An 8,163-nucleotide genomic window follows, 5' to 3' on the forward strand; every position below is an offset into this window, starting at 1 on the left:
GCACCGGCAGATTACGCCAGGTGTACCCGCCTGCTCGAGACATCACTTTAACGTGTTTATTTCAAGTATAGCACGCGATTAACACGCTTGCAAGGGCCACGCACCGGCAGATTACGCCTGGTGTACCCGCCTGCTCGAGACATCACTTTAACTTGTTTATTTCAAGTATAGCACGCGATTAACACGCTTGCAAGGGCCACGCACCGGCAGATTACGTCAGGTGTACCCGCCTGCTCGAGACATCACTTTAACTTGTTTATTTCAAGTATAGCACGCGATTAACACGCTTGCAAGGGCCACGCACCGGCAGATTACGTCAGGTGTACCCGCCTGCTCGAGATATCACTTTAACTCGTTTATATCAAGTATAGCACGCGATTAACACGCTTGCAAGGGCCACGCACCGGCAGATTATGCCAGGTGTACCCGCCTGCTCGAGACATCACTTTAACTCGTTTATATCAAGTATAGCACGCGATTAACACGCTTGCAAGGGCCACGCACCGGCAGATTACGCCAGGTGTACCCGCCTGCTCGAGATATCACTTTAACTTGTTTATTTCAAGTATAGCACGCGATTAACACGCTTGCAAGGGCCACGCACCGGCAGATTACGCCAGGTGTACCCGCCTGCTCGAGACATCACTTTAACGTGTTTATTTCAAGTATAGCACGCGATTAACACGCTTGCAAGGGCCACGCACCGGCAGATTACGCCTGGTGTACCCGCCTGCTCGAGACATCACTTTAACGTGTTTATTTCAAGTATAGCACGCGATTAACACGCTTGCAAGGGCCACGCACCGGCAGATTACGTCAGGTGTACCCGCCTGCTCGAGACATCACTTTAACGTTTTTATTTCAAGTATAGCACGCGATTAACACGCTCGCTAGGGCCACGCACCGGCAGATTACGCCAGGTGTACCCGCCTGCTCGAGACATCACTTTAACGCGTTTATTTCAAGTATAGCACGCGATTAACACGCTTGCAAGGGCCACGCACCGGCAGATTACGCCAGGTGTACCCGCGTGCTCGAGACATCACATTAACGTTTTTATTTCAAGTATAGCACGCGATTAACACGCTTGCAAGGGCCACGCACCGGCAGATTACGCCAGGTGTACCCGCCTGCTCGAGACATCACTTTAACTTGTTTATTTCAAGTATAGCACGCGATTAACACGCTCGCTAGGGCCACGCACCGGCAGATTACGCCAAATGTACCCGCCTGCTCGAGACATCACTTTAACTTGTTTATTTCAAGTATAGCACGCGATTAACACGCTTGCAAGGGCCACGCACCGGCAGATTACGCCAGGTGTACCCGCCTGCTCGAGATATGACTTTAACTTGTTTATTTCAACTATAGCACGCCATTAACACTCTTGCAAGGGCCACGCACCGGCAGATTACGCCAGGTGTACCCGCCTGCTCGAGACATCACTTTAACGTGTTTATTTCAAGTATAGCACGCGATTAACACGCTTGCAAGGGCCACGCACCGGCAGATTATGCCAGGTGTGCCCGCCTGCTCGAGACATCACTTTAACTTGTTTATTTCAAGTATAGCACGCGATTAACACGCTTGCAAGGGCCACGCACCGGCAGATTATGCCAGGTGTGCCCGCCTGCTCGAGACATCACTTTAACTTGTTTATTTCAAGTATAGCACGCGATTAACACGCTTGCAAGGGCCACGCACCGGCAGGTTACGCCAGGTGTACCCGCCTGCTCGAGACATCACTTTAACGTGTTTATTTCAAGTATAGCACGCGATTAACACGCTTGCAAGGGCCACGCACCGGCAGATTACGCCAGGTGTACCCGCCTGCTCGAGACATCACTTTAACGTGTTTATTTCAAGTATAGCACGCGATTAACACGCTTGCAAGGGCCACGCACCGGCAGATTACGCCAGGTGTACCCGCCTGCTCGAGACATCACTTTAACTTGTTTATTTCAAGTATAGCACGCGATTAACACGCTTGCAAGGGCCACGCACCGGCAGATTACGCCAGGTGTACCCGCCTGCTCGAGACATCACTTTAACGTGTTTATTTCAAGTATAGCACGCGATTAACACGCTTGCAAGGGCCACGCACCGGCAGATTACGTCAGGTGTACCCGCCTGCTCGAGACATCACTTTAACGTTTTTATTTCAAGTATAGCACGCGATTAACACGCTCGCTAGGGCCACGCACCGGCAGATTACGCCAGGTGTACCCGCCTGCTCGAGACATCACTTTAACGTGCTTATTTCAAGTATAGCAACCGATTACACGCTTGCAAGGGCCACGCACCGGCAGATTACGCCAGGTGTACCCGCGTGCTCGAGACATCACTTTAACGTTTTTATTTCAAGTATAGCACGCGATTAACACGCTTGCAAGGGCCACGCACCGGCAGATTACGCCAGGTGTACCCGCCAGCTCGAGACATCACTTTAACTAATTTATTTCAAGTATAGCACGCGATTAACACGCTTGCAAGGGCCACGCACCGGCAGATTACGCCAGGTGTACCCGCCTGCTCGAGACATCACTTTAACGTGTTTATTTCAAGTATAGCACGCGATTAACACGCTTGCAAGGGCCACGCACCGGCAGGTTACGCCAGGTGTACCCGCGTGCTCGAGACATCACTTTAACGTGTTTATTTCAAGTATAGCACGCGATAACACGCTTGCAAGGGCCACGCACCGGCAGATTACGCCTGGTGTACCCGCGTGCTCGAGACATCACTTTAACGTGTTTATTTCAAGTATAGCACGCGATTAACACGCTTGCAAGGGCCACGCACCGGCAGGTTACGCCAGGTGTACCCGCGTGCTCGAGACATCACTTTAACGTTTTTATTTCAAGTATAGCACGCGATTAACACGCTTGCAAGGGGCCACGCACCGGCAGATTACTGCCAGGTGTAGCCCGCCTGCTCGAGACATCACTTTAACGTGTTTATTTCAAGTATAGCACGCGATTAACACGCTTGCAAGGGCCACGCACCGGCAGATTACGCCTGGTGTACCCGCGTGCTCGAGACATCACTTTAACGTTTTTATTTCAAGTATAGCACGCGATTAACACGCTTGCAAGGGCCACGCACCGGCAGATTATGCCAGGTGTGCCCGCCTGCTCGAGACATCACTTTAACTTGTTTATTTCAAGTATAGCACGCGATTAACACGCTTGCAAGGGCCACGCACCGGCAGGTTACGCCAGGTGTACCCGCCTGCTCGAGACATCACTTTAACGTGTTTATTTCAAGTATAGCACGCGATTAACACGCTTGCAAGGGCCACGCACCGGCAGATTACGCCAGGTGTACCCGCCTGCTCGAGACATCACTTTAACTTGTTTATTTCAAGTATAGCACGCGATTAACACGCTTGCAAGGGCCACGCACCGGCAGATTACGCCAGGTGTACCCGCCTGCTCGAGACATCACTTTAACGTGTTTATTTCAAGTATAGCACGCGATTAACACGCTTGCAAGGGCCACGCACCGGCAGATTACGCCAGGTGTACCCGCCTGCTCGAGACATCACTTTAACGTGTTTATTTCAAGTATAGCACGCGATTAACACGCTTGCAAGGGCCACGCACCGGCAGGTTACGCCAGGTGTACCCGCCTGCTCGAGACATCACTTTACCGTGTTTATTTCAAGTATAGCACGCGATTAACACGCTTGCAAGGGCCACGCACCGGCAGGTTACGCCAGGTGTACCCGCCTGCTCGAGACATCACTTTAACGTGTTTATTTCAAGTATAGCACGCGATTAACACGCTTGCAAGGGCCACGCACCGGCAGATTACGCCAGGTGTACCCGCCTGCTCGAGACATCACTTTAACTTGTTTATTTCAAGTATAGCACGCGATTAACACGCTTGCAAGGGCCACGCACCGGCAGATTACGCCAGGTGTACCCCGCCTGCTCGAGACATCACTTTAACGTGTTTATTTCAAGTATAGCACGCGATTAACACGCTTGCAAGGGCCACGCACCGGCAGGTTACGCCAGGTGTACCCGCGTGCTCGAGACATCACTTTAACGTGTTTATTTCAAGTATAGCACGCGATTAACACGCTTGCAAGGGCCACGCACCGGCAGGTTACGCCAGGTGTACCCGCGTGCTCGAGACATCACTTTAACGTGTTTATTTCAAGTATAGCACGCGATTAACACGCTTGCAAGGGCCACGCACCGGCAGATTACGCCTGGTGTACCCGCGTGCTCGAGACATCACTTTAACGTGTTTATTTCAAGTATAGCACGCGATTAACACGCTTGCAAGGGCCACGCACCGGCAGGTTACGCCAGGTGTACCCGCGTGCTCGAGACATCACTTTAACGTGTTTATTTCAAGTATAGCACGCGATTAACACGCTTGCAAGGGCCACGCACCGGCAGATTACGCCTGGTGTACCCGCGTGCTCGAGACATCACTTTAACGTTTTTATTTCAAGTATAGCACGCGATTAACACGCTTGCAAGGGCCACGCACCGGCAGGTTACGCCAGGTGTACCCGCGTGCTCGAGACATCACTTTAACGTGTTTATTTCAAGTATAGCACGCGATTAACACGCTTGCAAGGGCCACGCACCGGCAGGTTACGCCAGGTGTACCCGCGTGCTCGAGACATCACTTTAACGTGTTTATTTCAAGTATAGCACGCGATTAACACGCTTGCAAGGGCCACGCACCGGCAGGTTACGCCAGTGTACCCGCGTGCTCGAGACATCACTTTAACGTGTTTATTTCAAGTATAGCACGCGATTAACACGCTTGCAAGGGCCACGCACCGGCAGATTACGCCTGGTGTACCCGCGTGCTCGAGACATCACTTTAACGTTTTTATTTCAAGTATAGCACGCGATTAACACGCTTGCAAGGGCCACGCACCGGCAGATTATGCCAGGTGTGCCCGCCTGCTCGAGACATCACTTTAACGTGTTTATTTCAAGTATAGCACGCGATTAACACGCTTGCAAGGGCCACGCACCGGCAGATTACGCCTGGTGTACCCGCGTGCTCGAGACATCACTTTAACGTTTTTATTTCAAGTATAGCACGCGATTAACACGCTTGCAAGGGCCACGCACCGGCAGATTACGCCTGGTGTACCCGCGTGCTCGAGACATCACTTTAACGTTTTTATTTCAAGTATAGCACGCGATTAACACGCTTGCAAGGGCCACGCACCGGCAGATTACGCCTGGTGTACCCGCGTGCTCGAGACATCACTTTAACGTGTTTATTTCAAGTATAGCACGCGATTAACACGCTTGCAAGGGCCACGCACCGGCAGATTACGCCTGGTGTACCCGCGTGCTCGAGACATCACTTTAACGTTTTTATTTCAAGTATAGCACGCGATTAACACGCTTGCAAGGGCCACGCACCGGCAGATTATGCCAGGTGTGCCCGCCTGCTCGAGACATCACTTTAACTTGTTTATTTCAAGTATAGCACGCGATTAACACGCTTGCAAGGGCCACGCACCGGCAGGTTACGCCAGGTGTACCCGCCTGCTCGAGACATCACTTTAACGTGTTTATTTCAAGTATAGCACGCGATTAACACGCTTGCAAGGGCCACGCACCGGCAGATTACGCCAGGTGTACCCGCCTGCTCGAGACATCACTTTAACGTGTTTATTTCAAGTATAGCACGCGATTAACACGCTTGCAAGGGCCACGCACCGGCAGATTACGCCAGGTGTACCCGCCTGCTCGAGACATCACTTTAACTTGTTTATTTCAAGTATAGCACGCGATTAACACGCTTGCAAGGGCCACGCACCGGCAGATTACGCCAGGTGTACCCGCCTGCTCGAGACATCACTTTAACGTGTTTATTTCAAGTATAGCACGCGATTAACACGCTTGCAAGGGCCACGCACCGGCAGATTACGTCAGGTGTACCCGCCTGCTCGAGACATCACTTTAACGTTTTTATTTCAAGTATAGCACGCGATTAACACGCTCGCTAGGGCCACGCACCGGCAGATTACGCCAGGTGTACCCGCCTGCTCGAGACATCACTTTAACGTGCTTATTTCAAGTATAGCAACCGATTACACGCTTGCAAGGGCCACGCACCGGCAGATTACGCCAGGTGTACCCGCGTGCTCGAGACATCACTTTAACGTTTTTATTTCAAGTATAGCACGCGATTAACACGCTTGCAAGGGCCACGCACCGGCAGATTACGCCAGGTGTACCCGCCTGCTCGAGACATCACTTTAACTAATTTATTTCAAGTATAGCACGCGATTAACACGCTTGCAAGGGCCACGCACCGGCAGATTACGCCAGGTGTACCCGCCTGCTCGAGACATCACTTTAACGTGTTTATTTCAAGTATAGCACGCGATTAACACGCTTGCAAGGGCCACGCACCGCCAGATTACGTCAGGTGTACCCGCCTGCTCGAGACATCACTTTAACGTGCTTATTTCAAGTATAGCAACCGATTACACGCTTGCAAGGGCCACGCACCGGCAGATTACGCCAGGTGTACCCGCCTGCTCGAGACATCACTTTAACTAATTTATTTCAAGTATAGCACGCGATTAACACGCTTGCAAGGGCCACGCACCGGCAGATTACGCCAGGTGTACCCGCCTGCTCGAGACATCACTTTAACTAATTTATTTCAAGTATAGCACGCGATTAACACGCTTGCAAGGGCCACGCACCGGCAGATTACGCCAGGTGTACCCGCCTGCTCGAGACATCACTTTAACGTTTTTATTTCAAGTATAGCACGCGATTAACACGCTCGCTAGGGCCACGCACCGGCAGAATACGCCAGGTGTATACCCGCCTGCTCGAGACATCACTTTAAATGTGTTTATTTCAAGTATAGCACGCGATTAACACGCTCGCTAGGGCCACGCACCGGCAGATTACGCCAGGTGTACCCGCCTGCTCGAGGCATCACTTTAAAGTGTTTATTTCAAGTATAGCACGCGATTAACACGCTGGCTAGTGCTGCGCCCCGGCAGATTACGCCAGGTGTACCCGCCTGCTCGAGACATCAGTTTAACGTGTTTATTTCAAGTATAGCACGCGATTAACACGCTCGCTAGGGCCACGCACCGGCAGATTACGCCAGGTGTACCCGCCTGCTCGAGACATCACTTTAACGTGTTTATTTCAAGTATAGCACGCGATTAACACGCTCGCTAGGGCCACGCACCGGCAGATTACGCCAGGTGTACCCGCCTGCGCGAGACATCACTTTAACGTGTTTATTTCAAGTATAGCACGCGATTAACACGCTCGCTAGGGCCACGCACCGGCAGATTACGCCAGGTGTACCCGCCTGCTCGAGACATGACTTTAACTTGTTTATTTCAAGTATAGCACGCGATTAACACACTCGCTAGGGCCACGCCCCGGCAGATTACGCCAGGTGTACCCGCCTGCTCGAAACATCACTTTAAAGTGTTTATTTCAAGTATAGCACGCGATTAACACGCTCGCTAGGGCCACGCCCCGGCAGATTACGCCAGGTGTACCCGCCTGCTCGAGACATCACTTTAAAGTGTTTATTTCAAGTATAGCACGCGATTAACACGCTCGCTAGGGCCACGCACCGGCAGATTACGCCAGGTGTACCCGCCTGCTCGAAACATCACTTTAAAGTGTTTATTTCAAGTATAGCACGCGATTAACACGCTCGCTAGGGCCGCGCCCCGGCAGATTACGCCAGGTGTACCCGCCTGCGCGAGACATCACTTTAACGTGTTTATTTCAAGTATAGCACGCGATTAACGCGCTCGCTAGGGCCACGCACCAGCATATTACGCCAGGTGTACCCGCCTGCTCGAGACATCAGTTTAACGTGTTTATTTCAAGTATAGCACGCGATTAACACGCTCGCTAGGGCCACGCACCGGCAGATTACGCCAGGTCTACCCGCCTGCTCGAGACATCACTTTAACGTGTTTATTTCAAGTATAGCAGGCGATTACCAGGCTCGCTAGGGCCACGCGCCGGCAGATTACGCCAGGTGTCTGCAGGACGGCATCAGGCAGCAGCGGCGGTAGGATCGGCTGGCGGCGACCGATAAAGCGGGGGCGACTGCGACCAAAGGGGCAGTTCCCACGAATAATTTCAACGAAGCAGACCAATCTTTCAAGCGCACTTGTAC

This window comes from Amblyomma americanum, chromosome 1 (genome assembly GCF_052857255.1).
Source record: "Amblyomma americanum isolate KBUSLIRL-KWMA chromosome 1, ASM5285725v1, whole genome shotgun sequence".
Classification (NCBI taxonomy): Eukaryota; Metazoa; Arthropoda; class Arachnida; order Ixodida; family Ixodidae; genus Amblyomma; species Amblyomma americanum.